Source organism: Protopterus annectens, chromosome 4.part0 (assembly GCF_019279795.1).
Source record: "Protopterus annectens isolate FY-2018-M chromosome 4.part0, PAN1.0, whole genome shotgun sequence".
Lineage (NCBI taxonomy): Eukaryota > Metazoa > Chordata > Ceratodontiformes > Protopteridae > Protopterus > Protopterus annectens.
Window position 1 is genome coordinate 190384875 of NC_056733.1, and position 18987 is coordinate 190403861.

At 36.9% G+C, this 18987-nt stretch overlaps 1 protein-coding gene across 6 annotated transcripts in view; it reads left to right on the forward strand.

Annotated features, from left to right (window-relative positions):
- The window catches only part of TMC6 (transmembrane channel like 6), a 1104128-nt gene that overhangs the window by 1032356 nt on the left and 52785 nt on the right, over window positions 1–18987 (forward strand). The gene's annotated exons all lie outside the window — the stretch shown is intronic.

The window sequence follows — 18987 nt, forward strand, 5'->3', positions numbered from 1 at the left end:
AACAAAAGATAACTGTAAGCATATGCAGATATCAGATTCATCATAAAGATTTTTATTCACAGTGTCTCTGTTGCCTCATGCCTTCCTACTAAGTGTCCAGCTGTGTTTTCTGTGCTGGTTTCAGCAAGTAAACTTTAAGAAGATGTGAGTCAGCTCTCCAGTCATATGGGGACAAACAGAGGCTTCAGTCCCTTTCTAAAGGGTCTACATTAAATCAGCGAACGCTTAAAATAGCGAACACTGATTTATCGACCCTTTAGAAGTGAAAGCTTGAAATCCCGAAGACACAAACGGAGATTTTTTTCCCAGGGAAAAAAAAACACTGTTCCACAGGAAGAAAAAAAAAAACTTCAAAGCACTAAATAAAGTGGGGAGCTTTGCCCCCCACCCCCGATCTGAGGAGCTATGCCCCACACACACCCCTACTTAAATATACCAACTCTGAGATTGCACCACAGTGGAGGAAATGGCAAGGTCCCGAAAACAGCCCAGAAATTTTTTTCCCAGGGAAAAAATTGCTGTTGTGTGTCTTCAGGATTTCAAGCTTTCACTTTTAAATGGTCGATAAATCAGCGTTCACTATTTTAAGCGTTCACTGATTTAATATAGACCCTTTCTAAATTACTTATCTTGTCTGGTGAAGGGCTGTAGCCTAACTCTGCAGATGCCATTCCCAAAAAGAAGAAATTAGTACAAACTACAAAAAAAAAAAAAAAAAAAATAGCCAAGCTAGAGTTTTCATTGTGTAATACCTTAAACCTCCTGGAACAGAGGCCCATGGGATATATGCAAATGACTCTTTAAGGACATAAAGTGCTTCAGCTATATGGCTTCTGAATGTCCATGACTTTTTACTTTTTCCCTTTTAAGTCTTTGTGGACATGTTTAGGCCAACAAAACCAAATGCCACTAGCTGTAGGTATGTGCATTTTAGCCTTATGACCTCATCAGCACAGCATTATCGGACTGCTTGGCTGTACTCTGGAAATACTGGGTCTTTAAACCCAGCTGGTTACAATAACCATTAAAGTGTTTGCAAAATATCCCAACTGACAAACAAAACAAAAAAGTAAAAATGTCACACAGACAAACCAATTTAGTCAAAACTACAAGAAAAACCTATCCAAGCTAGAAAGAAGAAATTGTTATAGAAGTCAGAGCAGTGAGCCCTTCTTGAGAAGAAGAGATGGCAGACTGCCAAAGATTCTCATGTCTGTGTTGCTTTCCCCAAGACCTGGAGGTGTCAGTATTGCAAAGGCATCTTCACAGCCCAGTCCAGGTGCCTAGTATTTCTGAACTGTCTGACAAATGCCACTATGGAATCTTCAGTTCTATTTTCTCCTAGGCTGAAGATACAGATATAGTCACTGAGGTAGACGCTGGTCACCAGACATCTGACTCGGATACAGATTTTGTAGTCACATCAGTGGAGGGGGATATCCTCTTCATGTTTGTTAATGAAGATGTACGCAGAATGGTGAGTTAAGGGATGGCAACCTTTGGCCTCCCAAGTGTCAGATGACAGGCCACACTACCTCAAGGGCACAAACATCTGAGCAATGGACGTCTGCCATTTCCCTACTCTGCAGCATGGTATTTTCTCATTTCCTACCCCCAACCCAGCCTGCCTTTCAGAGCTGGTTTAAGTTGATTCTGGATATCCTACACTAACCTACAGTCTTTTTCTGACCAGGTCAGAAATGCCTGTGGCATCATGTCACAGAACAGGAAAAGACAGTATCCCCTGTGAAAGTCTGTGACTCAGAAAGGACAGGAATGATTAAACTACAAATCCCAGCTTTCCTCCATCATGATATGAATTAGATAACGAGGATACCCTATCAATATGCCCCTCCTGTGCACACACCAAGAGGGTATGTCATTTGTGTAAGTTTTTGATGTCATGAAAGACCCCTTCAAATGGGCAACTGAGGAGGTCTCAGATAAGATATCTGGGCTTTGTCATTAAAGTACCCCATATACCTTTGGCTATTTCTCCAGTCCTTTAGGCTTTATATGATACATTCTTTGATGCTTCCTTGGAGTCAAGAGTCCCAACCTTCTACTCCTAGGAGATAAGGCTACTTTTACAGGCACCAGGATCCGTACGCATTCCTATCTAACAACACACTGTTGGGTTCAACTGTATTGTCCCTGAATGCTTAAAAATAATCCATGTTAATTCTAGGGCCCAATACTCTTCCCAGAGAGCATGAAAATAGAATTTTAAACCACTTTGGAAAGAAAGTCTGCACATTAGAATCCAAGCCTTCATGGATCTGGACTGTCAGATATGTATGATAAAGTGTACAAATGAAATCCACACTTAATTGAATGTGAGTCTTTGGAGCATTGCTAATACAACTGCGCAGACTAGATTGGTCACACTTGCTAGTCAGCTTTGCCTCTGGGCAGGCATGTAATCAAGTGTGGTTATGCTGTGGATGTAGCAGGGCTGCTTCAGTGGAGTCCGTTATTAGGAAACATGCATGGCTAAAGGATACAGCCCCTACCACAGAATGTGAAAGCACAGCTCCTTAAAGCATCTCTGAACAAAATGTTACTTTTGGACTTCCATCATAAGATGTATTCAAGAAGTAGGTGGGGAAGGGAAGTTGTGGAATCAGTGAAACAGCTGTTGTACTCTCCCATTGCTAGATACAGTGGGAATTATCCTGTACAGCTTGGCCTTATTACAGGAGGCAAGGAGCAGAGGAGCAGCTTAAGGGTAAAAGCGTTTCCAAAAAAAGTAACAGAACAGAAAACGAGGACAGGACCCTCTGGGCCAAACCTCCCAAAAGGTAGTAGTAGCAGCAATGACTGTCCAAGACTCGTTCCTCCCCTTATCACTTACTCTAAACCACCCCAGCACTTAACCCTTCTAAAAATTACTGAACAAAATCAAAAGATTGGATTGGAAACTGGCTGACCTTATTCTGTGAGAGTTGTTAAAACATCACAAAGGACAAATGGGTTCTGCAGGTAGTTTCTCGAGGCTACATATTACAGTTCCTTTAATTTGCAAAAAGATAGCACATGCCAAGCCTTGGTCCATAGTTCATCGGATAAGAGCCCTTACTGTGACATCGGTGACTGGGATTCCAACTAGCAGTCCTGACACTGGAGGAGACGCACAGGGAGAGATGAGGGAAGGGGAATGACCTGCTTGCATTTTCTAGGGGATGACCTGCTTGCATTTCCTAGGGGGTGGGTGGCAGGAACTTGTGGAGCACATAGGGATGCATGATTTCTCCAGCGGGGACTGGGAAACCCACTTCCTGTGTTTGAGGGAAGGATAAGGGCTGCTTGTTGGCGGTGATCCTCGGAGAAGTGAAGGATAACCAATAGTGAGCTATATATTTTACATCCCAATTTTGCACTGTAAGTTGAGTGTCCATAGAGAACAGAGTAGTGCTAAGAAGGAGGTTGGCATAATGGTTAAGATACTTGCCTTACAGACACAAGGTTCAGGGTTTGATTCTCACATGGGTTAATTGGCTAGGCTTAAAATGACATACAAAGTCAGTTAGCTTAATACTAATCTATGAACCTCTATAAGTAGAAAACCCTCACACCACCCCAATGGCTGCCTAAATAACAACCTGTCCCACTCAACCCTCATCCAATGATGCACAAGTGGAGCAACTGCCTGGGAGGAGGCTGACGGTCAGTGCAGTCGGGGCAAAGTGTGAGCAAAAAAAACAGCAAATGCCACCAGTTCTAAGAAATCAAAGGCAATTTTCAGGGCCCATAATTCAAAATATGCTTCTACAAAACACCATAGACAGAGTATTCAAAAAGGGAAAAAAAAGTCTTTTGCTTGGGTTGGCCCTTGGAGACCCACTTTGGCTTTTTCAAGTATAAAAAAGTTTCTAAGAATACCAAAATTAAAAGTGCTGTTTTTTCATGCATTCTTACACTTCATGCTGTGCAAGCACTTCTATTTACTGTGGCCCTGAAGATGCCTATCTACATATAACACTTTGTAAACACCTCAGGTGCAGTAACATGTTTGAAGCAGGGTAGCTCCACTAACAATTAACTTAGATGTCCTTTATTTAGTTACTGCACCCAAAGTATTTACAAGATGTCTGGGTCCAGTTATTGTAGACTGCAGTATACCCAGACCCAGATGACTGCCTGATTTAGGCACAGATTCAAGAGGCAGAACACTCTGTCTCTCTTGTTTCTTTCATAAATCAGCCTAAATCCTTCCAGTTCACTTCTCTTTCCAGGGGCCCCACTGGATGCATCCAGCCAGAAAGCCTTTCTGCCTTATGGTAAGTTACAATTCCTCAACTCTCTTTCCAAGATATAGCTCAAAAGAGAAGTATCTATGCCAATCAGTTTCTGAGGTTATTAAAGGTTTACTCATATTCTGCCGTGGTGGATTCTTTGGGTTTCATTGTTGCTGCATTTGTTGTCTACCAAATTGGTCCTTTAGTTCTGCTACTTCTGGTTTTGTTTGTTTATTAAGATATATAGTTTACACCATCCTCATGATCCTTTTAGCAAGAATACACATGAGGTGTTGGAAGAATACTTGACACAAACTCACTCTGTCATTGGGCAGTGCCATTTTAATGCTGTCCTGCATACAACAGCAGATATAACAGTGGGTTCACCAAGTCTTGAAGAAGCAGGATATACCCTTTATGCCAGTGGCATAGTGGGGGGTGTAAGAGGGTCTCTCCGCCCCAGCCAGCACTTTTTGGACTGTCAGATGTACATTTACGTTAATTGTTTAATTTGTCCCATTTACATTTACTTTAATAAAAAAACTAAAAAACTGTTATAAAGGGCATTCTTCTTTAAGAACGATCCCATAGCTGGTCTGGTTGCATCACGTCTGTGCATGTGCATACATCCTGTTCTTCCTGGACACACACACACAATTTTAAATTTAACAGTACAATGTTTCTGCTTCTTATTGCTGCCATGTCGTTCAATTCATGTAAGGGAATTTTTGTTGCTACTGCTGCCATGCCATTTCAGTAGGTTCCCTATTAGATAAAAGAATGCTTAAAATGTCGAGTACAACATGCTCAACAGCTTTTAAGGGAACGTTCTTCTAAGCAAAACCTGAGAATGTTGAAACAAGGAGTTTCAAAAAGTTATAGTTGGCCAGCCGTCAGGAAGCCAGCAGCTGACGTCAGAACATTCACATTGTCTAGCCATTCTTACAGTCCTCCTCTGTAGTGCAGTCTTGTCATTCACCCTGTGTAATGTTATGACAGTCCTCCACTGTGGTGCAATCTCGGAGTTGGTATATTTAAGTAGGGTGGGTATGGCGGGGCACAGCCCCGCACTTTATTTTGTTTGTTGATTTGTTTTGTTTTTTTTGTTTGTTTTGTTTTTTTGGGGGGGAGGTTTTAATGGTATACAGTACATTTTTGCTGTCAGCCGTTTGCTTTTTGATGGTTGGCCAACTATAAGTTTTTGAAACTCTTTGTTTCGATATTATGGGGATTCACCTAGATGAACTTTCACTTAAAAGCTGTCGAGCATGTCATAGGTGTGTGTATATGCTTCTTATTGCTGCTGTTAAGGGAGGTGTGTGTGTGTGTGTGTGTGTGTGTGTGTGTGTGTGTGTGTGTGTGTGTGTGTGTGTGTGTGTGTGTGTGTATGCTTCGTATTGCTGCAGTTAAGGGAGGGATGTGGGTGTGTGCGTGCTTCTTATTGCTGCCATTAAGGGAGGTGTTTGTGTGTGTATATGCTTCTCATTGCTGCCGTTAAGGGAGGTGTGTGTGTGTGTGTGTGCTTATTGTTGCTGTTAAGGGAGGTGTGTGGGTTTGGGTGTGTGTAAATGCTTCTTATTGCTGCCTTTAAAGGAGGTGTGTGTGGGTGTGGGTGTGGGTGTGCTTCTTATTGCTGCCATTAAGGGAGGTGTGTGTATATGCTTCTTTTTGCTGCCATTAAGGGAAGTGTGTGCGTGTAAGTATACAATGCCCCAATTAGGTATACCTGGTGGTTAGAGTTACTCAGGCTCAAACCCTGTACCTTAGGTACAAGAAACAAGAGCCTGAATTATCGACCCATACCACCACTTGTGATTCAAAGAGTTGAGTCCAGATTTTTACAGACTGTGTGGATTGTTTGGCTGATACTTTTGGTCTGTTCCTATTTTGTAATTTATGGCAAATCAGTGAGAACTGAATTCACTAAATAATGATAGCCATTTAAGTTTCAGCCTTCCTATCTTTTAGGAAACGTGGTAATACAAAACATTTTATTCTAGCAACTTTTTAGGATTATACAAGCAATGTTTAAAATGTGTCCCTGGTTTTGCCCCCCCCCAATGAACTTTTTTTTCCAGATTTATTGTGTTGCAAAGTTGTGAGATATAGTTTAGTGTCAAGTGGATTTTACAAGGAGCTGACAGTTTTAGGGGAATAGAAGTTTAATTCTGCTTATGACAAATCTGTATTGTTAGTAGCACAACAGGTAGTATACTTGCTTTTGATGCAGAAGGCTGTGGGTTCTACTCCCACAGTATGTAGACAGATTGTTGATACCGTACTGTTTTGTACTTTAAAGGGGGTAGATGCAGTCCTGAGAATGTCCTCCTTTGGAGGAGATACCTAGTAACTATGAACCTGTTATCAGTTTGCCACTCATTCCCTATTACAATATTACTAGCTATCATTTCTTAATGTAACATAGGCAATTTATCCTTCAAGCGCAACATGCAATTTATTTGTAGATAAAACAATGAAATATGTTTGCTAGCAGCAACCTCTTCATCGGTTACAGATCTCTTTAATGTGGAATTATTTAGATGATATTGCTGAATTGTAATGACAGAAGTTTGAGTAGACTTGCAATGGAAATGTTCTGAATTGGGCCGTTTGTCATTATTGATTTATACATTTTGTTTCACTGCTTACTGGAAAAATGTTCAAAACAATAAATTTAAAATACACTCTAACAAGTGTGCTGTATTACACAAGGGATATAATTTAATACAATCAGGAAGGTTAATCAAAGAACACATGTATGTTTCCATGGTCTTAAATATGTGTGCAAAGGGCCTAAGATTTGTAAACACCCGAAGGTAAACTTTGTCTGCCACTGACCAGATGCATTTTCTTTGAATATGGGATTCAATGCTGTTTCAAGGGCAGAGAAGCTTTAATGCCAAGTCTGTTTTCATTGTGAGACTGTATTGCTTTGTTCAGCAGATGTCTATCAGTGTTTGTGCTATAAAGTTTAAAATAAAAGTTTTTTAAACTAAATCCAAGTAATCATTTTAGAAGTAAAGCGGTATACACATTACAATGTTTACAGTAAATGGGGAGAAATAGCCAAGTAATGGGACACTGGAATGTCTGCGGGGGGGGGGTTATGGGGGGCCCCATATGACTATGATTTTTGTGAGGGGGTAGGGGCAGCAAACTCAAAGATGGCCCTGGGCAGCACAAACTGTAGCTACACCACTGCTTTATGCACGCACCTGAAGATCAACTCCTAATGAGAGGTGGCTCACATATACCCTGGGGAATCTGTTCTGCAAATTGCAGAGTATGGGACACTGAAAACCTCCCAATCCTGAAGGTGCACAGTAATATAAAAGAATTTCTGGCAGTCATTCTGTACTTGTAACCTCCAAACAGATCTAGAGGTCACGAGTGCTACATTGTGTAAGACTACACATATGCTGCAGAACAAACATGGGCAGAACTCAGTTGTACTCACTCCACAGGTGAGTGGTGCAGGTGCCAGAAGTGGTCCTTGTGTCTGAAATGACACTAAGGACTTCCTACATTCTCTCAGCAGAACACGGTGATGAATCGATGAATAGAGATGTATCCTTATTAAAAGATTTTAGGCAGGGACATCTTTTTGGGCTTTACTCAAATATGTGGCATGCTAGAAATGAACATTCTTGCTTCTTCAGTGAGCAGAAAACCAAAAATATTCTGCTTCAGAACACCACACAAACTAGCTTGGGTAGTGGATGCCTTATCCCTCAACTGGTCAGGTCTGTTTCTGTATGCATTCTCTTCCATACCCTTGCTCCCCAGGGTGAAAGATATGGAAAGAAAGGAAAAAAATTTATTTTAATATCACCTTTTGTGGCCAAGGTAATACTTATTCTTCATCCTCTTAGAGACTTAGAGATGGTCAAGTACAGCAACTTCTCCATCTACATCATTGTATACACCTCTTGACCCCACACTACATGTACTTTCAACTTATTTTCTCAAGAATTCTGGATAAATCCAAAAATAATGTGAGGGGGGCAAAATAAGGGACATTTTTAAAAATATTACTCTAATTCACTTAGTGTTAATGGATCAATAAGTTTGCATCATTGTGGATTTTCTGAACAATAAAAAAAGTGCATAACTAATGTCTGGCATTACTGACTAACTGTAGTTCTCAATGATTTACCAGGCAATCAAACTTTCTATGAGACAGGGCAAAAATGTGAGGCAAAATGTGAGATGTTCTGTAAAATCGGGAATAGCTGAGAGGTAAGGTATCTTTGGTACACTCTGACTTATCGTCTCTCAGGCTGATTAAATGATAACACAGTTATCCTTAATGCAGACACTGTTTTTCAGAAGACATGTTGAGGAACATGAAAGAAGACAGGAGACAAAGTACTAGACAACCCTATGTGGTTGATTAAAAATATTCTCTGTCTGGTACCAAAAGAAATAACTAAGACCCCAGTGATGCTGAAATGTGGAAAATATTCTCCATCTGGTAACAAAGGAGGAACCAAGACCCCTAAAACTGTGAAATGCCTTTAGTTTTAAAATGCCTATCTGAGCTGTTTGACTCTGGACTGCAGTATGCTTCAGTAAAGTTAAACTTGTCATCCATTTAATTTGCCTGCCTATGGAACCGTTTAGAACTTCTACCACCAGTTAAATAATTAGATATGTTACAGCTCAGAATTCCAAGGAAGCATGTGTCTCCAGTATATGACTTGAATTTTATATTAGAAAAATTGACTCTAACTTCTTTTGAACCAGCTACTAATGCATCCCTAAAATTTCTGACATGGAAGACTGTCTTGACGATTACTTTTACCTCAGCCAGGAAAATGTCTGAACTTAGGCCTTAATATGCAAAGAATATGTGTGGCATTCAAAAAAAGACAGGTATCACCTTTTTTCAGCCAAATATAAACAGTTACTTCGCTGAACTATTCATCCCGCGGTAGTGATGCTGTGGTAGCGTTGTCGCCTCACAGTAAGACGCTGTCCGGTTCGATTCTCAGTTAGAGCATCTTCTGCGTTGAGACATGCGTGAATGGGCGTACCTTCGTTGAAGGTTGTGCATCAGAGCTGGTAACTCGGCACGTAAAAATCAACTACCAATCATTAGCGGACCGGAGTTCCGCTGTGGCGACCCCTAACTGGGAAAAGCCAGAAGACACAACAACAACTTCTCTGAACTATCCAAAAATTTTCATCAACTTTCCCCAGTCTCACCACTCCACAACCACAGCACTTTTTATTTCAATGAATTCCAAAAACAGCTCGTACAATCGCATGTCATCTCTGGGTCTGAGTTTGTCATACATTCTACTTTTCTATAAATGACCACCATCTACATTGCCATGCTCCCTAATCTTTCTCTTACAACTGCATAGCCCCACCCCTTCCAAACATGTTATGCCCTTCCCCAAAGTTTCCTCCCCCCAAGGATTGCAAATACCTTAGACTTGTTTCACATGTGTGTCCATTTACAAAGTTATTTTTGATAAACATCTGTATAAACGTTTCCACCAAATAAATGCTTATGGTCTTGTATGTGAACAACAAGACTTCCACAGTGATTTCAGTGCAATGACAGTTCTCTATGCCTTTACTAATAAAGTTTACTTTAATATTAATGAAGCTGTTGTCACTGAAGAGCTATTTATAGATGTGACAAAAGCCATCAAAACTTTCAGCCATGTACTACTGTTAAATAAAGTGAAAAAAAATTAACTTTGGCCCAACATGTAGTACTGTTAAAGTGCAAAAAAACTTAATGTTGGTCCAAACACCATACAATTGTTTCAGAGTTAATGGGTATATACTAGGTTAACAACTACCAGGGTCTTTACAAGACTAGCCATGCAATCCAACCCATTTGTATTCCTATGTATCATGGGTGTTTATTAAGAGGTGGTATGTTAGTTGGGAAGTTTGGGGGGCGTATTAGTTTGGGTATTAGTGTCATTTATCTGTTTGCAATTAGGTATATATATCAATAATTCCTACTAAGATACTGATATCTTGAATGTTGGAGTACCCCAAGGATCTGTCCTAGACCCATTGTTCTTCTCCATTTTTGAATACAATCTCACTTGCAAACTCTCCCACCTGGATGTTGTACTTAATGTTGATGCCATCATATTACTTAAATCTAACAAGACTCATGCTGTGTTCCAGCAATCTTTGCAATCTGATTTCTCCTCCACTGCAGGTGGACAGCAAAAAAAAGCTAATAATATGCCTCGACATATCCAGTGTCATACTGTTTGGCACCACTTGCAAACTAGATGTATTTCCACCCATTACCTTTAAGGAAAACGGTCACACCCCTATTTCAGCCATTGCCAAACAAAAATATCTTGGTGGTGTTCTTGACTCTTCCTTACCTTTCTTACTACACACTGACACAACCATTAGCAGGACTCTTATCAAACTCTGTTGCAGAATCTCCCACCTCATGTCTCCAGTTGTATGTCAGTCTATTTCCAAAAATGTCCTTTCACCAAAAATGGAGTATGCCCTTCCCCTCCTAAGTCTACCATCTGGCATGAACACTAAAAAACCTCTGGAGGCAGAAAATAAAATCTGCAGATTCATTCTGCTAGCAAATAACCAAATCTATCATTATAATCTTCAAATACTGTAGCTGATTGATTGTTCAAAGCAGAGCTGTAATGGCACTTGACATAATTTTAATTTATTTTTTAATATATTTTTGGTTAATCTAGGCTGCTGTCCACCCTTAAAGTCTTCCGTTTGTATTAGACAATCTACCTGTAGTCTGAGGCAACCAAGATGATAGTATCATATTAGCATGACCACAGTTCAAGACAGCTGTAGGCAAAAATGCATTTTGCAAACTTAAGTTAGTTACTTACCAATATCTTCCTTAGGTAATTGGAATGCAGAGCACACTGGAGCTATTCAAATCATAACTGAATGAGCACCTTCAATAACAATGTGAGTGTTGGGATTTTGTAATAGAGTAACCTGATAAGGTCATTATGTTTATATAACAAGGAACGGTCATATTTTTGCTACAAAACAAAATACTGTCGGTATCATATGATTATCTTCATATAGTTATTGTAATTCCTATAGATCATGTAAATATTTAAAGTATGTACATACATATATTTGTTTTTCTTGTATCACATAATCACATTGCATATGTTATCATGGAGTATGCCATTTTTGCTCCATTTCTTCAATGTATTACTTCTGTATACTCTGTACACTACTCAGCTGTAAGTATAGGTCATGCCTGAAAAGGGTCTATAGACCAGTTTAGTTTCCCAGTCAAACATGCAAACTCTGTAGACCAGTCTAATTTCCCAGTCAACAAAATGTAAATAAGTAGGTCTTATGTAACCGTCCATGTTGTATGGCTGAAGTATTAACAGAACTGTCACTAAATCAGTCGCCTGTTTTTTTTTTCAAATCATCAAAACAAAGGAGAAATAATTTTATACTCCTTTTTTTTCCCCCCTAAATGTTTCTAGATAATTGAGATACTATCTGCATAGTAGTTTAGAAAAATATAGACGCTACTTACATCTATGTATGTTGGTAAGTAGGAAGGGAGGGAGGAGGAGGACCAGTCTCTAAACAAACCATTGCCTGATGGCAGGCTTACTGCATTGCATTTTGTTATACAGCATATGGTATGACCTTGCAGGGACCTATAAGGACACATTTTGCCAGGGGTAAGTCAGCCACTACTGCATTCTTGAGCAAGGAAGAACAAAAGATTTCCTGGAAGCTACCTGGTCCTTAGTCCATTTTTTCTTAAACACTACAGGTGGGACATTTTGTCTATAGCCAGGACTAGATTCATCTCTGCCATCTTTCAGGGGCTTCTTCAGGCTTCCTCTGGACAACAGTCAGCCTCCAAATGGTATGGCAAGCTTTGGGAATCACCCCAACAGTGATGATTACTACAGCCGTGACCCATACAGTGAACATAGTATAGTTGTGCAAGTGAAACTCATCATGACAGTGGATGTTTCAGGAAGAACACTATTGAATTAATCAGTAGTCTCCTAGACCCCTTGCTTTTTTAGGCAAAACAATTTGCCACATAAGGTAAATTTTATGGTTTGCAGACTGTCTGGAATTTACTTTTTAATGGTAAAATTGTCTGTCTCCTCTTTGAAAGAAAAAAGGTGTACATTAATGGTTTCCCTGAGCATGACACACAAGGAAGCATGGCACATTGACTTCATTCTGATTTGTCCTAAAGGTTACTCACTTTGAAACAAATAGCTCAAAACATTGATTCCTAGCCTTTCAGACTTCATCTAGATTCCCTTGCAGTTTCAGAGATGTTAGTGGTTGTTGTTTTATCTCTAGCCAAAAAATTTAAAACAATTGAGAAAAATTACCTTGGTTTTACAGCACAGCACATTTCAGGTGAAACTGTGTGAAAAAAATGAGAAATTACTGTGCAGGTTAAACAGATTTGAAGCATTTTTGTTTTGTAATTTGAAAAAAATTATGAGTTCTTGTCCGTTTGGCATTGAGATGTCAGGTGTAGGAGCAGGCAACAGTACAACACTGGTAATAGTATGGCATATAGCTAAAGACCTTCATTGTAAGCTGCAAAAGACAAGCTTGGTAGAGAATGAGACTTTCCTTCTAAAACCATGTCATTTTTCAAGAGAAAGCATTTGGTTAACAGTTCAGCATGGTACAAAGCCAATGAACACATGGTTGAGCACATGATGCTTACACCAGAACGTTTTACTCCAAACTGAAGAATCAGTCATGTTGTATGATGCATACCACAGGCTAATTTGCACTTTTAAATATTTACAAAATTATAAAGCCTAGTATGTGACAGTGGCCACTTACGTAATATTTCTACATTATAGTATTATTTTTGTGTCATTTATGACAATGTCATGCACAGATGTCCAGTCATTGACTCCAAATAGTACATTCAGAATGTTTTTAATAATCTACACTGTTTAATTAAATGCATATGGAAATATGTTATCAATACCACTGTAGCATTACTTCACTTGTTAGGCTGTTTGTATGTTAACAGATTTACAGAAAAATAACAAGTTTAAGTGTGTGCAGTATCCCTCTTGTGGTATGAAGTAAATTGTAAACAAATTGCCTAGAAAATTTTAATAAGTGCATTTCATTGGGAGAACCATGACAGCCTATTTTCTCAAAAATAAAATGCCACATAAACACTGTTGCACTCATGTGCCTGTCCTGATGGAATTCAAGAGGCATGTTTGCTGTCCCAGTTGAAATAAGCCTTGAGTTACATGTTCCCAGGATCACGACTCCAGAAACCCTTAACACCCAGAAAATATTTAATTTAGACATACAATATTCCTATTTTTGTTGAAGATGAATTCTGGATAAAGAATTGTATTTCACATCAAAATGTTCCAATACTGCACTGTTTATCCATGGTACAGCATGTTTTAATCATCTTCTGTATTTCAGTGAAAGCAATTAAGCAGTTTTTAACATAGAGACCCTAATTATTCTGTTGCAGAAAAAATGCTAAATGGAGAAAAAAACATCATAACCAAAGCTGTATTTTATAGGTTGCACCTTCTGTATCATAATGATATTATTTTTGGCATAGTCAGTCTGTGAGAAGGGAAGGGATCACTGCATCTTAAATATTTACCATATTAAGCAGATAAAATTAGGTTATGGATTCCAGCTGTAAAAAGAATCAAAAAAGTTTGTCTTTCATGTAAGTATTAATTACTTATACAATAAGTAGACATTTATATTGTATTAGAATTCTGTCTAATCTACAATAGTACTGTATCTGTTCAAAATAATATAAATATTGCTTATTCCTATTACAAATATCCTCCATGTGATAATTAAGTTTCTGGAGCTCAGGTGTGGAATGTCAAGGTATGAGTGATAATGTGATGGACTTAGGTTCACCCATCAGATTAGGAATGATTTTCATTCCATGGCTAGTGCGGATCCTAGTTTTGTTAACATTTATTTATTTAAATTTATTTCACAAAAACATTTTTAGTATGCCTGACCAAAACATTACTTTATTGGTAAACACTCAAAGTATAAAACTGATAATTTCCTTTAAAAGCTCAAACATATACTTTACAATTATCAGAGGAAAATGTGTAATAGTCACAATAAAACAAAAAATATATGGTCTAAATAACCTAAGATGGGTTTATCTTTCTTCTTCTTCTTTCAGCTTTTCCCGGTTAGGGGTCGCCACAGCAGGTCACCTGTCCGCGCATGATTGGCAGTGAAGTTTTACAGTGTCGGGTTGCCAGCCCGGAGCCCAACCTTCCACAGAAGGCACACATACACACTCACACCTAGGGCCAATTTAGTGTGTCCAATCCACTTACAGCATGTCTTTGGGATGTGGGAGGAAACCGGAGGACCTGGAGGAAACCCACACGACCACAGAGAGGACATGCAGACTCCACACAAAAGGCACCCCAGCCGAGGATCGAACCGGAGAGCCTCTTGCTTTGAGCCAGCAATGCTAACCACTGTGGCTGCCCTTAAGATGGGTTTATCTTTATTATCTTTAAATACCAGTGGCTTAAACAGTCCTAGCAAGAGATAAAATCTACTGAAATATTTAAAACTGAACAAAGCACAGATTGTCTACCTTCAAGAAACTCATTTCAAAACAAATGACAATTACAAATGGAATCCTAAGGAATATATGATATTGGTGCAAACCACTTCTAAAACAAAGACAAAAGGGGTAACAATTTTATGGAAAACAAATGTGATTAACCCAGAAATCATTTACAAGTATGAAGATAAAGAAGGCCTTATGGCATTAGTAATAGTTAAATATAATAACAGAATATGGACCCTAGCCAATCTATACTGGTTCTCGGGCATTGGAACAAAAACTGTTAAACACTTGGATTTAATTTCCAATAATTATAAAGGCAACTTAATATTAGGAGGAGATTTTAACTGATTATTTGATATTTCTAAAACTACAAATAAAAGACCACTGCTTACATCTGCTGTATCAAAAGCTTTAAACAAGGGGTAGAATAATTTCATCAAATTTAAAGAAGATAAATCTTTGTTGTTTTCCCACCAAGATCACAGATTTGGTACCCAAACTAGAACAGATAAAATATTTGCTGCCCATGACTTACACTCTAAAATCATTAATTTCTCAATTACTCCATGTCTCTTTTCAGACCACAATTCATTGATACTAAAACTTCAAAATTGGGTACATACCATTAATCTTTAACTCCAGAATTCCAGCATATATAACTAAAATTAAAGAGTTTAAACCCTGGTTATTATCTGAATTACAGTTCTTCTTACATATTAATTACACCACAGAGATAAATAAAATAATGATATGGGACTCATTAAAAGCTTACATATATGGTAAAACCCTAACTTGGTATAAAAAAAATCAGAGACTGGGATTCTGAATTATTAGATCTACAATCCAAACTTTTGTCAGTAAAAGCTGAAAAAAATCAAAATCATTTGGAGATGAAAAAGAAAGTAGAAGTATTAAACAATAAATACAATGAAATTCTAACACATAAAACTAGTTTAGCTGTAGAAAAAACTAAAAATTAATACCTTGGCCACTTCTCCCAAATATCTACATAATTTATTCACAAGAATCAAAATGCAATCAAAAGCTAATAACATTAAAAGTATCTTCCATGAAAAGAAAGGGAAAAATGGCTCGGATGTAGGTGACATTCTTGATGCCTATATAAATCACTATATGGAACATTTCCAAAAAGAAAATATATATATATCTATTAATTAAATCTAGATGAAAAATGTTCTAATATAAAAAAAAAAACAGAAAAATTAAAACTACATCTGCAAGCATCCATATCTTACAAAGAAATTACAGATACAATAAAAGAGGGTAAAAATAATAAAGCTCCAGGTATAGAAGGTATAATTATGGAAATATATAAACTCTTTTTAGGATACTATCCCTCTTCCATAAAACTCTATTAGAAATTCAGTCACAAGCTTTAATACCACCCTCTTGGAAATATTCCTTAATCACACCAATCCTAAAGGAAAACGAATCCCCAAACCTCTGTACCTCATATAGACCTGTATCATTATTAAATAATGACTATAAGATATTTATGACAATATTAACCAACAGAATGAAAATACCACTATCCAAAACAATAATGATCAAACTGGATTTATGCATCATAGACACACACGACAATATTAAACGGATAATTTCTCATATAGATTAATAAAGAAAATAAAGAAACACTCATAATTGGCTTAGATACAGTGAAAGCCTTTGATTCCCTAAATTGGGACTATTTATTCAAAATCCTAATGCTATTTGAATTTCCTGCAACCTTTGTTCAGCTCCTAAAGAATATATATAAAGACAAGGTGCAGGGTTTGACTCTCACAAGGGATAATTGGCTAGGCTTAAAATGGCTCGCAAGGGCAGTTAGCTTAGTACTAATCTATGAACCTATATATATATATATATATATATATATATATATATATATATATATATATATATATATATACATACAAATAATTTAGCGTATGTCAAGTTTGGTCCTTTTACCTCTGAATCTATACATATAACAAAAGGCACTAAACAAGGACGTCCCATATCACCGATTTTATTTGCTCTGGCTATTGAAATATTGGCAGATTCAGTTCGTAACAATATAAAAATCAAAGGAAAAGATATTTATGAACAATACAATTCTAACGTAATGCTATTTGCTGATGACATGTTACTAACATTATCTAATACAAAAGAGACATTAGAAGAATTAGATATATTAATTGACAAATTTCACATGACTTCAGGACTCCATTTCAGTAAGTCAAAATCAAAATTTTTATTTTTAAATAAAAAAAAGAACTGCAGAGTAAGGGGGATCACATCCATAGGGAAACAAGAATCTACCTTAAAATATCTAGGAATTGAGTAATGCAAGGATAATAATGAATTAGTCTCAAAAACTACAGTAATATCATCAATACAATTAAAATCTCTGTGGAGAAATGGAACAAAATAATAACATTTGAAGACAGACTATAGTTAATAAAAATGGTTTTACTGCTCAAGATCCTATATATAGCCTTAGCAATACAACTGTTACCAGAAAGGAATATACTTAAAAAAATAAATTCATGCCTAATAACATTTTTATGGTTTTCCAAAAGAAACAGAATAGCTTTAATACAGCATATCAGGCCATGGAAACAGAGGGGATTAAACTTCCCGGTTATAGAAACATATATAAAAGCAGCAATATCTAAAACAATCTCAGACTGGTTAAGTCCAAATTACCCTGCAAATTGGAAATAATTACTAACTGTGGTATCAATAAATACATTGGATTTACAAAAAAATGTTCAAATAGCAGATAAAAACAATTTGCCATGGCACATATTATCTATTAGTATGCAGTATAACGTAACTAAGTCCACTAAAACTTGTATGATTGATTATTACATTGACTCATTTAGGAAAATTATTAATGCAAATATAGATTTAAAAATATGATTTGATTTTTTTAACACCATTTATAGTCACAAATAACTTTCCACATAAAATATATAGAGAAATTATTAATTCCTGGGAACAGAAAGGATTTGTTTGTTGGCTCCAATATATCAAAGAACTAAAAGTTTTAGATATGCAAGTAATAATAACAACATACAAAATTCCACAACAGGACTGGCTAACTTTACAGAGTATTCTGTCATATTCACAAGATTTAAGTAGAATAATTAACCATTCTTCATTTAAAAAAATACCTAAATTTACAAAATGCATATATGAAATCACATATAATGAGTTTGACATGGGAAACAGTATTTCAAAATTTTACAAAATATTGATAAACTATAAAACAACACCCAAAATCTCATATTGGAAATATATAACGAAAGGACACTCAATACAGTTAACCGAAGATATTAAAACAAATATTGTCAATAACATATACATCCTTTACACAATACTGGAAAGTTTTTAATTGGAAATGCTTGCACAGAGCATTCTTAACCCCAGGCAGAATCAGTAAAATTATTTCTTCCATAAAAGGAATATGTTGGAGATGTGAGCAAGTACACAATGCAGATTGGAACCACATTTTCTTTGATTGTGTTAAAATTAAGCCATTTTCGAATGGTATTAATAACTTTCTACAAGCTTTATTTAATGAATCATTTTATTTAACTAAAGCTCTTGTATTATTAAATGTGAACGAAGATCCTCATTTGAATAGATCAAACATGTATCTAGTATGGACTATACTTGCAATTTCAAGGAAGTGTTTAACAAGAAGATGGAATACAAACACAATACCAAATTTGGAAGACTTCTACAACCTACTGAAGACTGCAGCATTATTGGAAATTAAAATTAAAGAACTAAGAATTTATCCAAAGCCATTTATAAACAACCCTTGGGGAAAAGTCTTATCGGTGATTGACACTGTACAATAATTGATCAGATACTCTGATAATGGATTGGACATACTTGTAAAGTAACTGTATACATTAAGATTTGTTATAGTGTCAGGCTAATGTAAATAGTTTACAAAGTTATTTAAGATGTTATGTATAAATACTATGGAATTCATAAAAATGTATTTGAAAAAAAGAATCAAAAAAGTATTTTGGAAAAAGTTAAACTACGTGCAGAGTTCCCAAGAGTGCTGCCAAGTTAGACTCCTTATATGAATTTCTAGCCACAAATGATTAGTGGTAGGAATGAATAAGTCTTTTGACA